This window comes from Apteryx mantelli, chromosome 1, assembly GCF_036417845.1.
Source record: "Apteryx mantelli isolate bAptMan1 chromosome 1, bAptMan1.hap1, whole genome shotgun sequence".
In the NCBI taxonomy this organism is placed as follows: Eukaryota; Metazoa; Chordata; class Aves; order Apterygiformes; family Apterygidae; genus Apteryx; species Apteryx mantelli.
In genome coordinates this window covers 58,332,417-58,347,699 of record NC_089978.1, presented here as the reverse complement: position 1 = coordinate 58,347,699, position 15,283 = coordinate 58,332,417, and the positions used below count along the sequence as shown (strand labels likewise).

Here is a 15,283-nt window from a genome sequence, read left to right as displayed (position 1 = left end):
GTGGGACCTGAGGAACTTGGGTTTCTATCCAGGTTCTTTCACAGACAAGAAGCTCGCACTTGGGAAATTATTTGGGGGTGGCCATAGTCATTCCTAGGTCCATCTCTTTTGGGGATTAGTGTTGGGGGATGGATCAGGTCTTCAGGAATCACCTCCTGAAATCCCACAGATTTGAACCTAACGTATTGGGAAAAAATGCTGCTGCATTATCTTTGTATGCTAAACTGCAATCCGGCAGATCCCTTGCAAAAGCAGCACGTAAAAGAGAATTTGAAAGAAGGGTGAAGCAGAAAGCTGAGGCAGTAACTTCTACAGCCAACCTTCCTTGTGAATTGAGGCCTTTTGAGCCTTTGTATATATATCAGGTTCCAGTCTGCATACGGGAGATAAAACTTGCTTTCTCTCGTTTGACTTTAATCTTGAATCTTGGGATCTGTGTATTTTTATTTGTATGCTGCTTAGCGTGATGGGATCCCAGTTTTGGTTGAGTCTGCTTTATGTTGTTGTAATATGACAGACTAGCAAATAGCTTTTCTTGGCCCACCCTCTTCTTTACTAGGATGGAGTGGGAAGACTGGGGGTGGAAAACTGTTTTTTTACCACTGGTTCTATTCTAAGGGGTATAAAATACCACAAATTCAGTTCCCCATTAAAATAAAACTGTAAATAGTTTCATCTGTACTGAGAGTGTTCCATTTTGCTAAAACTTTATTCTGATGCTCTCTTTAAATAGCCATGAAATGCTAATATATTTCTACTTTTCAGTTATTGGGATTCTTGTACAAAAGATTAAATTTTGCTGGGGAGGAAAGAGGCTTCTTTTAATTAAACATACTGTATCCATCTCTGAATCATCCTTTTCTTGTTGATTTTTTTTGCATTACTATTATTAGTTTTTATTTCTGTTGTCTCCCCTGGCAAAAACAAATGTTTCTGAAAGTAATAAAAATCAGAAACAACCTATTCATCTATAATAGCTTTGGTTTTTGTGGTAATGGGTATGGAAACTCTAATGTCAATAGTGTTTTAACTTGCATGCATGTAATCACACTTTTGGAGTTTTTCTGTGCCAAAGATCACAAGATTATGTTAGCTGCATCAGTATGAGACATGCTCATTAAGGGATTACATTCATCATTTCTGAGCAAAACAGTCATTGCCAGTGGCAATGGAAAATCATGAGAATATGAGATTTTTGTATTAGTATATTATTATTGCCACTCCTTTCTATTATGGTGTTTTTTAAAAAAAACTCTCCCTAACTGAAACTTTGTTTTCAATTGCTAGGGAAGGAACTGCTGACCCAATCATCTGTCTTTCTGCTTCTGGAAGTGTGTCTCATGTCCGGATCTGCAAAGTGCAGCTCCTGGAGAATGCTGGTCACAAAGGACTTTCCAGAAGCTGGACAACTTGAGAAAAAACACTTTTTGCTCAAAAGTAAAAGGAAATTTGGTGATGTACGTCACCATATACTTTTAGGGCTAGCTTGGGAAAAGACTTCTTCTTCTGTATTGCGAAAAGGAGCAATATGTTCAATTCCGCTGTTACCAAGGAAGACACAGAGCTGTGTTTGGCCTTACTAGACTTAGCAAGATGGAGAAGCAGTGGACAACCGTGCGAAGCAGCATTTCTCCCCACAGAGCACACAGGGAACACAAATAGGAAAAACTCTCACAGGTAGCGCATTCTGCTGTGCTAAGAAGTGCAAATAAACGACTGCAAACAACAGATCCATTAGCAAGACCACACACATGCTCTTGTGCATCCTGGATTTTCAGACTTGTAGTTACAGAAGTGAAATGACTGCCTGCTGCAATAAATACCTAATTGACAGTGTGGAAATAAACTGAATTTTCTTATAAATATGCTTAGTTAGACTTTGTGATTTATACATGCTTGTGGGACTTCTGGTGTGGAACACCTGTTGCTGAATGAGCCCTTTGAAAAATGAGAATGGAGGTCGGGTGCTTTTTCTATTCATGTTTCAGGGTGCCAGAACTGATGTACAGAATTTGTCAGACTTCAAAATAGAGTCATCAAAAACTCTGAAGCTAAAATACTCCTGATGTAATGCTTTTGAATCCCAGAGAATAATTTAGTTCTTGTTATCCCCCAAACAGTACAGGGAACTTTAACAGAAAGACCTTTATACTGATACTAAATGTATGTAGTTTATGTGATGCATATAGTTTTGTGTTAACGCTGTATTTACCTTTGCAGTAAGGCTGAATCTTAATTGAAAAGACCTGAAATCAATTAGTTTGTGGTATTCCTTGAATTAGGTAATGGAGCTAACAGCTACTTTCTTATTTAAATTCTCGCTTTTTTTTTTATTATTTGCATGTGGTATTACTCTAAAAATAAGGTGTGCTCAAAAATATGCTGTTGGGCCTTCTGAGAGCATGCTGAGCTTAGCAGTGAAAACGTTTTCTCTATGCTGTAATGTCGATGTGCTCTGGCAGAGGGGAACCAGCCCCTGAGTGGCCCGAGCGCGCTTTCACGTACTTAATCGTGGAATTGATCGTACAGCACAGGAGAGAAATGATCGCATTCGATTATTGACTAAATGATTTATGGGCAAAAATGGCTTTGTGACGAGACTTCACAAAAAAAATGAAAACGAGCCGAAATAGCTCAGTTGGGAGAGCGTTAGACTGAAGATCTAAAGGTCCCTGGTTCGATCCCGGGTTTCGGCAGACGCAGCTTTTTTTTTCCTTTCTTTCTCCGTCACCCGCGACGCGGGCCGGCCCCGGCCCCGGCCCCGCTGCCGGCGGGCCGCGAAACCCTTTTCCGCCGCTCCCGGGACGCCGCTGCTTTCCCTCCTCCCTGTAAGTACAGACGAGGGCACGGGCGCTAGGAGTAAGAAAGCGAAAATAAGCAGAGAAGGAGCTGGACGGCGTGAAGGGCAGGAGCACAAAGGAGGAGAAACCCTCACCGAGGGGAAGGAAAGAGGCAGAGACTCCTCTCCAAAATCTCCTGTTGCGATCAAATTTCCTGAATCTCACTGTTGCTCAGATGTCAACACATAGTTGAACCTACTTCTGTTTCATGCAAAGGTTAAAGGATAGCCTTTAAGGCCAGAAAAGCCTAGTAGTGAATGTAATCTTGTCTTTACAACTCAGATAACCCCCCTGCCCCTTTCTTTACTTTCATGCTGGGACCAGTAACTTGGATTTTTCTGAAGTGTATCTTTACGGAGGGCATCTCTTTGTGATCTGAAGACATTAAGAGACAGAAAATTCACTAATTCTCTTGGTAATTTGTTGCAACTGTTCCAAATATATTCCTTATTTTAATTTGAATCTGTCTGTTAAATTCTAGCTATTATTGCCGTTAACCTTTTTCACTGCTAGGATAAAGATCTCTTCAGTACCTGACATTTGCTCCTCATGAAGGCCTGGAAATCAAATCATCACCCTGCTGTTGTTTTGATACACCAAAGAAATCAAAATCTTTATATCTCTCACTTCATGACCCTTTTTCCTGCTTTCAGACAATTTTTTTGTAGCCTTTTCAATGTACTGACACCCGAACAATATGCAGGAAAACGCCTTCCAGTATTGGTGTCACCAGTGCAAAGCATAGAAGTAAATCATCTCCTTACTTCCACTCAGTAAGCTTTAAGCTAGTCATGAAACGGTTTCGCTTTCTTATCACAGCATCACATCAAGAATTGCTGCTGAATTGCTTATCTGAGGAGCACTTACTGCTGGTGAATATCCGATTAATACAAATGGCAGAATTGTTACTTAGACTAGTAAGTAGTAACTAGTAGTAACTAGTAAGTAGTAACTAGTACCCTACTAGTAAGACAGGTGAGGGACAGTATAACTGTGTAACGGTATTACCATTTTTCCCCCCAAATTTTTAAGCCTTCAAAAGCATATTAAGACTGCCCAGTCAAGCACTCATAGATAGAAGGAAATGTTAAAATCAAGATTACTTGTGCAGCCTTATCTGTACTCTTAAGAGTGTAATGCAAGAAATACATTTTTTTTTCCAAAGAACTTATTTATTCAGCAAGGATTTTAATGGTAGGATGGGAAAGAACTAGGCAGATATTCATTTGTACTGGATGTGTAATCAAAGAGGCAAAAAAGAGAAAAATTGTTTTCTTTTTGGCCATTTCTATACTGCTAAGTAAGACCCCAATTGTCCATTCTGCCTAACTGTTAGCTTGTGCTCTAGCTCTATTTTGCACCCCATAAGTAACTTTTTCTGAGTTACATTTGCTCTTGAGGGACTAGCCCTGTACAGTGCAGTCGCAGGCCGGTTGGCCAGGGTGCCAGGACTTGGTCCCAGGCCTGCTTTTATGTACCAGTATAGACATACCCTGTCAGTGCTACATTGGAAATTTAGGTCTGGTCTGCCACAGAGTTCCCTGAAGCACCAGCAAAGGTGTGGGCAGCTCTTTCCCACTCGTGGGGTCTTATTTTCAGTGTGGGCTCCCAGGTGCACAGATATATGACAGTTACACACTATAATTTTGTATAAAATTTCTATTTTTAAAAAAAGGATAGTAATACCAATTATCTTCTCAGAGTTTGTGTGAAGTAAAACACAATTTTCTGCGAAACACTGAAATACTAAGGGCAATAGCCATGGGGACACTGACAAGAAAATCTAATTTTTGCTCAGTATGGGATTTGGAGAGCATGTGCTGAATAAGGCCTCAGGTCTTATGTGGAAGAAGAGGATGAAATTAAGTATTGCAGAGATAACCTTAATTCTGGTATTTTTTAACTTCTGTCTGTTTGATTTTGCAGGCTTGATGCAGGTTTCTCATGTGATTTGGCAGGCTTTGGGAAAATAACCCCAAGTGTTGTTGCTTTATTGCTTTTATGTCCCACCACATTCAGACATTTTTCATTCTGCTTTATCTGCTTTACACCATCGTTTTGTTGGCATTGCTGCTTTCCAGGTTTCTTCTTGCCAGTGAACATCTCTATTTCCATTTATTTTTCTATTAGCTTGTTTTTCCAGGATGAACCCCCTGCTAGGAAGCAAATCCAGGCTACTTTCATGTCTGCCTCACTGAGCCTTTATTTTTTAATCATCAGGTTCCTTCTGTGCATCTGGGAAACTTCTTTGTCACCACAGATATGGTTGCAAGTATTTTTAAAATGAGCATCAAATACTGAAGCTGATGCCTCACAGGGATTCAGAGGAAAGTCATGGTTTATAATGTTTCAGTCTTAATCAAACATTCAAAATCTGGTAGATTTGGCTGATATGTTTTTTTCCATGACCATCTTTGGCTACTGAGTCACTGTTTTAAGTGAATGAAAACTGCAGCAGCAGCTCCGGGAGAGGTGTATCACACACACTAGCTCTGCTGCAGTCGGAAGCACAACAACTCGCAACAACAAGGTATGACACATGATGAAGAAGCTTAAGGCATTACTTTGAAATACCTTCTGTGTGGTATTTGTAACAGTGGCTGAACCAACTTATTGTGCCGGGCATATTGCATAGGTTTTTTGAGGGCTTTGGCAAGTTCAGATATTGCTCAGGCCAGATGTTTCTTCTCCTCCTTCATGTCCCCAGACTTCCATATCTACCCAATTTAAAAATACCCCTCCTTGTCCCTCCAGACAGTTTCTGCACCGGATGTTTGTTATTGTCCTGTCTGCTTCTCAGCTGTGAATAAATTTTACTCATTTTTACATGTAGTAAAAATTCCTTCTTTTTGCACTGAAAATTGAGTTTGTCTGTTAGAAAAGATTTGTTTCTGTCTCTTAACTAAAACTTTTCTGACTTTGACCTCTGCACCTTTTTCAGACACCCGTTAAAATTCTGTTAGATATGCAGTATGATCAGTACAAGGGATTTCACAATCATAAGTCAGGACTCATGATTATTATTACTTTTAAAAATTTTTAATAACAACTCTTAGTTATTAGCCATCTGGTTTCTGGTCCCATAGAAGAACTAGAATTATGTTTTTTAACTTTCTGGGAAAGAAATCTATTTAAAAAGAAAACCAAAGTTTTCAGCTAATTATGCATTTCCAGGATCTGTCCCTCTACATTGAAGTCTTTAATTTTTTTTCCATGAGAGAGGAAGTTAGGAGAGATTTATTCCATTTGAGTTTGTCTCAAACTGTAAAGAAAGAGCTGTAAAGCAGCTCTTTCTGATCCAGGTCCTGAGGTGTTTGGGGGTTTCTTTTTTTTTTTTTTCTTTTTTCTTTTCGCTAGCAATGTATCACAAGGCTCCTGCTTTGTGCTTTTGTAGTAATGTAGAATTCATGGTACATGTAATCTGGGATAGTTCACAAGGCAGATTTTGTACAGTTAAATGAATCTTTACCTTCAGTCTTGCTATGCTTATCAACGTTATCTTTATTTCTTGGGGTCCTCAGGGGAACAGTATATTTTTTGTTTGGCTGTGTGTTTGTCTACTTGCTTAAAGCAAGGGAGCGTTCATTACTTGGACCGACAATGTTCTTGGGATTTAGCCCACATGACATGAGGGATGAATATCTTTTGTTTCATTTTATATTTTCTGTCAGGATAAATACTAGTTTTGGTATCTTGAATAAAAAGTGAGAGAATTATATCTTCTGGAACTGTCTCTGGAAGGACTAATGTAAGATCAGGGCATTAAAGATTTCTGATATTATTTCAAATACTATGTTTCCACTGTCTTTCAAATTATTTTTTATGTGGCACAGATCCAGATCTGGTTGAAGGCTTCATATTTCTTTTGCTGTGATTCGGACAATTTCTTGCACTGCTGAATCGTAGAGATGAGGGCCTCTGTCATACCCCTCTCATGCTGGTCTTTGGCTTACGCATTTCTGACTATATGCTGAAAGATGGGTCATGAAGGGAGCCTGTGTGTTAGCCAGACTGCAGGCTTTTTACAGTTTTTGCACAACATCTGTAAAGGTCCACATGTGCCAAAACCAGAATATTAAAATAGCTTACATTTCACTTCACATTTTGTCAACCAATATGAATCTGCTGTATAGAAATTGGGTAGTCTTCTACCGTAGTCATTTAGAGTAGGATTCATCTCACTTAACTTTAGACATTTAATAGGTCAGTGTCTGACTAAGACTGAACTAGTCACCCCGGCCTCGCTGTAAGGTCAAGGGAGAGAAATTGGGACAGAGAGATGTCATCTGACCTCTCCGAGATGCGTGTCTGAGAATGGGATGAGTCATCCTGCGGAGGTGCTTGTTTCTCTTCACTGACTATTTAGGAACCACAGGGTAATTGAGATTTAGCTCTCTACCTTCCAGATACCTATGGTTAATATATATAAGGTACCTGTGGTACCTTATATTCTTTGCCTGCCTTTATAGTCAGTCCAGGTTAGAAGATGATGAAGTAACTAGAGATAACAAAGTCTTTGGACAGCCTTTAGACATGTGGCACTACAGCTCTGGTGCGCAGACAGGTATAGTCAGGCTCTCTGGCAGTAGATCTCTTTGACAGTATTTGCACATTGTCAGCTGAAGATGCTGAGATAAGTGATGTTGCTTACTCAGGATGGTTTCCCCTGCCAATCAGCACTGTACTTATCTAAACTGTAAGTAGCTTGAGCTTTCACTCGTGTTCCTATGGATGGTAGACATTGGAAAAAGTGTGTCTATTTAGATGAAAAACGACATGGTACTGAATCTCATTAGTAGAATGATGATACTGCTTCATGATCTCTGAAGCGGTTTCTCAGAGGTGTCAAACAAGGTAATAAAACAGAAGAGAAATTTTGCAAAGGAAATGAAAATGTTCATAAATTATCTCGGACAAAAAATGAATAGAACTACACTAAGGCAGTGCCTGACTTAAAAATATAAAAATGTGTCAGCAGTTTCTAAATAATGTTTATTTAAGGCTGTGAAAATTTCTAGCAGAGTTGGCACAGATATCTGCTGTACTAAAGCCGTGTAGGATTTTAGGACCTTTTTAAACAAATTGTATATATTGTGTGCTTCAGCTAGCATGTATCGTTGGAGAGGAGAGAAGCAAAGCGTCATCAGATTTGGAACTTTGGAAGTGGATGTTTTCAAGCAGTGGGACTTTCCTATTATGGTCAGCTCCTGACTTGTGAGAGGTAAGTTCACTTGGGGCAAAAGGCCCATTTCAATGAGGAATCCAGACTGGATTCATCTGTCTAAATGTAGTCCTCTAAGGTATATTGAGTATCACTGAACAAGCACCCTAGGCTCCCCTTACAATAAATAAATGGAGGCGGTTGGGCCTTTCTTTGATGCAATTCATCCCCTCCTAATTTAGGGATAGAAAACAGGTCAAGGGAATTGCACCCTAAAAACATCTATTTCTCTCCATTGAGTGAGGAGCCTATAAAGGAAGCCTAGGGTGACCAGTTAGATGTAGATTGTCTATAATCAGTAGATATCTAATGTTAGATGAGATAAAATTCACCCTCTAGGGTGACTAGGATGTCTGCTGATAAGGCCGGGGAAAGACTGATGAGTGGAATTCACAAAACAAGGAGAGCTTGAGTAAACAGAGTCCAGACTGGTGGGATACAAGCACAGCAGCCTTGTGGCTGCTGAGAAAAGGAAACTCACCCAAGACTGTGAAACTGTCTTTAACTCATGTTGAATTCCTGGCTGCGATCTTGTCGTATATTGCCTGTGAGGCCCGATTAGATGACTCTTCTCTGAATTACTCTTCTGTTCTAACAATGTTATAACAAGTATGTTGGTTTTCAGTGAGACTTCTAAAGGAAAGGACGTCAGCAAATTAAAAAGGCCCTGGATAAATAACGTAAATGTGAGAGGGCAGGAGCTGATGAGACTGTTCATCTCAAGAGGCACTTTGTGTAAGGACAGGATCATGAGATCTCCAGAGCTGCTCGGCATGGCCAAACTTTGTACTCGTTCTCCCAGTCACAGGACAGTGAGATGAAGAGTAAGGTTATGAAAGGGCAGTGTTGGATTTGTGTTGGAGGAAGGAAGAGAGAGGACACAGGTGAATAAGAGCCTGTGCACGTGTATGTGTATGTGTATGTGTATGAGAAGGGAAAAGCAAAAGGGGATGAGAGGGAAAAGAAAAGTATGGAGGAAAGAGTCCAGGAGGTCTACACTTAAGAAAGGCAGGAGAGAACGGAGATGAGCAATTAAGTAAGTAAGAAAGTAAGAAGGAAAGTACCTCCAACACAGAAATAGAAATCGACAGGCCTAAATACAGGGATGTAAAAGGTTGAAGAATTATCATAAGACTCACTAGAAATGAAAAAATAATCTTGCAAGGGTAAAGAAACCTACATTGGTGATAGGAGGACACAGGAGGACACAGAGTGGCAATTACTCTTTTTCCTTCCTATGTCATCCCGTATTGTAATTTTGAAATATTTAAAAAATTTGGAAGATTGGAGAAACTGTTTTTCTGAGATGTACTGCTCTGAGGTGTAAACCGAAGAGAACAAAGTTGTTTCTCTAACTGCTGTTTTTTTTTCCCAGATTTAATTACTTGTATGTTTTTTAGTAGATCTGGTTGCACTTGGTTACCTTACAATAAAATCAAATAAAAAACAGTCAAATAAGAACAAGAGCAGCAGATGTAAGGAAACCTATCTTCCCATTGATTTGTGTTCACTGCCTGGCTTTGTATTTAGGAGATGCAAGGTTTTTTGTTTTCTTTTTTTTTTTTGGTCAGGTCACTTAAAATGGCTCACTTGTGTGTGGATTCTCTGATGTCTAATAATGTTCACAGTCCATAGTTTCAGACTTTACCTCAGCTGGGCACTTACCAGCTCTCTTTCTTCCACTTGCCCATCTAGCATGTTCTAGTTTTCCTGAAACTCCTAGGAAATTTATGTCCTGTTATGAGGATATCACTCTTTAGGATCCATTCACTACACTGATTAGATGTCTATTGGCTGTTATGGGAACTTAGACACCTAGCTGCTAGGTAGATGCATATATATGGTAAATGTAATTAAGCTATCTTAGTCTTGAATTGACTCCCATCCTGTATAGGTTTTTTTTCAGACATTTCTCAGTGAGAGTTTCAGAAATAACCCAATAATATATACTTGGTGGCAGTATTGGAAAAGTATGCCTTAGATCATGTTGCTTACTCTGTGAAATCCAAAGCACATAAAATCAAAGCAGTCAAAATCATCAACCGAAATATTTATCTATCACTTAAAATACTAGCAAAAAGGGGGAGTCACTGTAAGCTTTGGATAAAGATTAGCATGGGTTCATTTCCGTTTAAAACATTCTGATTATGGCAAGTTTCATGTCATGCATAAGAAAAAGCTATGTGGCATGATTTTTGGAGTAATGAAAAATATAATAACTAGTTTCTTGCCAACTAGTAAGCCCTTTTTGTCCAGACTTGAAATTTTGCTCCCCGGAAGTAGAATCTCTGCTTTCTTAAATGAGATTTATGACAGTGTAAATACCCCTAAACTAATGTAAAGGTGGTTTGGCAGAGCAAAGAATCAGATGTGTAATATTCTCTTGCTTTACAAGAAAAGAAAAGAAAAATGTTAACAGTGACCAAGATTTCCAAAAGTGTTCATCAGTTTTAGGTGCTGAGCTTTAGATACCATGGACAGACTTGACTGAGTTTACTTCTTATCATATGATGTCTTTCTTTTCTGTTTCCTCTTTGTGTTTGAAAAATCTTTTTCTTCTGCCTATGGAGCACATACATGCTTGTTGCTTTTCCTGTCTCTTTTCTTTACACTTTGACCTTTACCCTTTCCCTTTCTGCATTTTTCCATGTGGAATTATCTTTCTTCTTGTCATCTCCAGAATGATCATTATGAATCATCAAGTGGTTTATTCTTTCTATCGATATATTGATTTCCACATAAATTCATGTGCAGAATGTTTCATTTTTCCCAGAATTTTTTCAAAAATTACGAAGGCTAAATCTCTGTCTTGGTGCTAATCTGTCCTTGAGTACAGTAGAAGGAACCTGAGAAACAATACCGTCTTTTAGGGAAAAAAATGCACTACTGCCTACTTACTGCTCAGGAATTCTGTATTACTCGCGTGAACTGTGTTTAGTGATTTTTTTTTTGCCTGTACCTTTGAGTATTCTGCTTCTTTATTCCCTATCTTGCCAAAAAAATTATGTGAATGTATTAATTCCAAAGATGAATATATGTCCATGTTGATATATTTATTTGCTGCCCTTTGATGATAGGTTGAATAGTTTGATATTAAGGGTGAATCTGGGCATGAATCCAGGCTACAAGGTAGCTGAAATACTGGGTTCCTGTACTTCGATATAAAGCCTGAATATTTTAACTAACAAATTAAATATGATTTCAACTTGACCCCAGCAGCTCAAAGCTCTTGAAAAAACAATATGGTCAAAATTTGAATCAATGGGACTTTAGCCACTACTCTTATGCTGAAATTAGTTGTTTGAAAAGTTCTTTGATGACTCTAGACCAACAGTTCTTAGCAACAGTGGAAACACATGGCAGTACTCATTTTGAAAAGCTGGTAAAATCACATATTAAATAAAAAGTCATTCAGCATGCTATTTGAAAAATCAGGATAATACTGATACTGCACAGCTATAATAATGGCTCCTTTATTTAACTGCAATAACTGAGGAGAAGCTGTGGTAACATTTGGACAGCAAGGCTAAGTAATAGACAGTGCCTGCCATTTTCCCAAATGCCTAATTAAAAGACAGCTGTCTTTTTGTAGTTTTATTTGGTGTCTTTCATGCTGTGAGTTAGGCAGCTGTGGGTAGCTGCTAATGCAGGCCAGCCTGGAGCAGGCACCAACATGGGGACACCAGGATGATTGATCTGTCTGCCCAGTGCTCCCTTGCCGGGTGGGGAGATCACCCGTCCTGCACCTGTCTCCTTCCTCCCACCCGTGGACGTAGACCCTCACTGTATGGTGAGGACAAGGGGTTTGGTTTGTTGTCCTGCTCCAGCCGTGATGACCAAGTGCAGGGCTGGCTGGCACCCCTCACGCTAACTGCACACCTTCCTATCCCATTTTCCATTTCTTTGCCCTTCTTTTTCCACCCTTTCTCCACTCCTGTCTCCTCCTAAAGAAACAACCCACCCCTAAACACTTTTTTTGCCAGCGGTCCCAATTTTGTTACATCTATACCTAAATTTGGTATTTCTGATACCATTAACTGGGCAATCTCAGCCTTATATGGTATTGCTGTTATGGTCACCAGGGTGCTGCTGGCCTTGCAAGATTGTACTCCTCTAAATGTCCCCAGTGCTCCCCTCCAATTATCTGCAGAGTTTGGCTGTTCTCATGTAACTCCTCCTCTACCACCTGTGAAATCCAACCACTCCTCATGGTGCTATTTGTAAATGTGTCAGCTTCTTACCCTGTTTTCTGCCCCATCCAGCAATTCGTCATGTCATGTCCAGCAGTTTTCCATGTCCTGTTCTGTTAGTTAAATCTCAGGCCAGGCAGCCCAAATGCCTGCAGCTCTAATACTGTTCAAATTCTGAAGAGCTGGGAAAAAAAAAGATAGGAGAGATTGTGCCTCAGATGGAAAGAAAAATGCAGAAAAAGGAAGGAAAGATACAAAAGACATAAGAATAAAGATGCTGGGGTTTGAGGAGGAGCAACCAGTGACTGAAGTCTTGATGTAACCGATTGCTTATGTAATTCTTTTCTTTAAGCACGCCCAGTGGAATTACTTCCCTGCCTGAAGTGCAACATGTGAAACACAGGTTTAATGATCTTGCTCAGCCCAGCTGGGAGGAGGAATGGAAAAGGAGGAAAGCATGTCTCAGAAATCCTAGGACATCTCAAAAAGCACTAGGTATCTATTTGTGGATGACTGAGCTGATTGCCACTGACAACGATACATCACTGTAAGATGACAAAGAAGTGTTTTTCTACAAAAAGTATATGCAAATGTGGTGTTTATGGTTAAATACATTTAACTGAGGATTACATGTGAACACTGATGGCGGAAAATACCTACATACCTAGCTGTGCAGGAGCAGATTGGCTAATGCAAGTCAGTTTGAATTGTCTCTGAACAAGGACAAAAGAAATGAGGCTATTCCAGCGCTAGACACATGCACATGTGAGAAAGCATAGACCATGGAGCACCTCCTGAGCTCCCTGGGCACCTGAAATTTGGATGTGCTGCTGAAGACTAGAGACTAATGCTATATCTATACCAGTACTGCATGCCATAGCATGTTCCCAGTTTTGTAAAATTATGTAGTTGTGATGGGAGTAAAAACAAGAAAAAGTATTTGTCTTACACTGTTCTACTTGTTATTGTTTTCTTTCCCCTGTTAACTAAGTAATCTTCATATGTCTATCTACTATTCCTTTTCTCCACTTTCTTATCTAGCTTCTCTGAAAATTAATCATTTCCCCTTCCTCTTGCACTACATTAGAAACACTTTCCTTGCCTTACCTTGCCTTGTCTTTCTCAGTACCTCGCCTTTCTCTGTGCTCACTCTTTCTGCCTCATATGGGATCTCAAATGGCACTAGCCACCTTTGTATGGGTCTCTGGATTGAGGCAGCTTTGATTATAATGGCTGCTCAGACACGCATTTTACAGGTAGACACCTCAATTTAGGGATTCAGTCAGCCAGCTGTACTCCATAATTTTTTTCTGATTCTTTTTTGGACATGCCAGTAAATATGTGTAAAGTGATCATTTTAATTGCTCTAAGATGGTGTGTTGGTAACCACTTCAAGACAATGTCTCGCCTTTCTACATGTACTGATCTTTCCCATGTCAGAGATGTGTTTTCAGGGGAGCTGTAGTATTACAGGGAAGCTGTGTTGCTCAGATTGGTATTGAGCTAGTGCCCCCATTTATAATTTCAGAGTTTCTTCAACATGTTTTTCCAAGCACTAGGCTTGCTTTCTGTCTTTTTCACATATTGTGTAAAGGAGAGCAGCAGACAAAAGTCAGTTCCAGGTAAATTGGATCCTAAGAGAGATGAGTTGAAATGTATTTTAGATTACATGGTTTTGCTAATTGGCTTTGTGTTTCCATAGATGGAGTAGAAACACATTTGAATGTGTCTGGCAAATAACAGATTTTTGACATAATGATTTGAAAGCCTGAAAGTGCTGATTATAGTGTCTGCAGCATGGATGAAGTCCTTAGCTGTGTGATGGTAATATCTGTTGCATAGATAACAGACTTCTAGAATGATGTGGTTGAACATCCATGAAAATATTGAATAGTATAGACACAACCACTGCTATAAGCACAGCTGTTTTTTATTATATCTATTTACAAAACTGCCTAAACACTGGAGAGAGAAAGAGAGAGAGTGGGAGATAGAGAAAGACTTCAGTGAAATACTGGGAGATGCAAGTTTTTATTCTACGTGGTAGAGGTGAACTAAGAGTATTGCTTCATATTCCTTTCATGACTTATCACTAGTTTATTTTGATTTATTCATTTTATCCCTCTAGCACATAAGAATTGCATTGTGGGCAAGAATTGCTGCATGCTAGCAGCTTTTTAAAGTCATTTTGTAGATGCTCTGAATAAAGCCGCTCGTCTGTGTGTCTGGTGTGTGTGTATTGATCTTACAGACTGTCTCCTGCCAGGTGGGTAATAAATGCTCAGCTGTGACAGTTCGGAAAGGCTAGCAATCAGACCATCCCCATAACAATCTCTGGAGTAATGGTGGGGAAAGGGATTATCAAGCAGACAAATACCACTCATCTTTTAAAAACTATTAAATAATTAATTGTGTATGCAAAAATATTATTAAAAAAGGAATCCGTCTCCACTTACCACTTAAATACTACAGTATAAGCACTGGAATTCTGCCGTTAGTGGATGGAGTCTCCATCCCAAGCTGTTACTGTTAGGTTTATTAATTTTTGTTAATGATGCTCCTATATCCTCTGCACTGCTAGTTCATTTCTCCTGCTGCTTCTTTGGTGAAAAGTACTTTCTTGCAGTGAATGAACTGAAAAAAGAAGGGGTTTCCTTTCTATCTATCATCTGTTTTCAGGGTTTGGATTAAAAGAATAAATCTGTTTCTCTAGCCACCTCAGCTAAAATGAGATCATCAATTTCTCAAAGCACATGACGGACAGACACGACCTGTAGAAATAAAACCAAGGCATTCACCCTCTTGACAAGCTGCCAGAGCCCTCAGAACTTGCTCTCACACTGGCGTCTTTTCTGCTGTTGATGTCATGTGCAAAACACGAGGATTTGTGCAGCGTTAATCCCTCTAATGAGGGCTTCTCCCAACCTCTATATAAACCCTCACTCAAAGCCGGGGCTTTTAGGCAGGCACCACAGAGCCAAAACTCCTGTCTTTTGAACCACATTCAAGGCAATTAGAGACCAGGATTAAGC

General features: G+C 39.6%; 1 long non-coding RNA gene and 1 other non-coding gene across 2 annotated transcripts; both read left to right on the top strand.

Annotated features, from left to right (window-relative positions):
* Window positions 1–2,623: 2,623 nt before the first annotated feature.
* On the top strand, window positions 2,624–2,696 carry TRNAF-GAA (transfer RNA phenylalanine (anticodon GAA)). Its single transcript has one exon. It is a non-coding gene; the product is annotated as a tRNA-Phe (tRNA).
* Window positions 2,697–2,698: 2 nt separating this feature from the next.
* LOC106491654 (uncharacterized) lies at window positions 2,699–14,467 on the top strand. The gene is made up of 3 exons (XR_010883154.1): window positions 2,699–2,828; window positions 7,945–8,061; window positions 12,604–14,467. It is a non-coding gene; the product is annotated as an uncharacterized lncRNA (long non-coding RNA).
* Window positions 14,468–15,283: the final 816 nt, after the last annotated feature.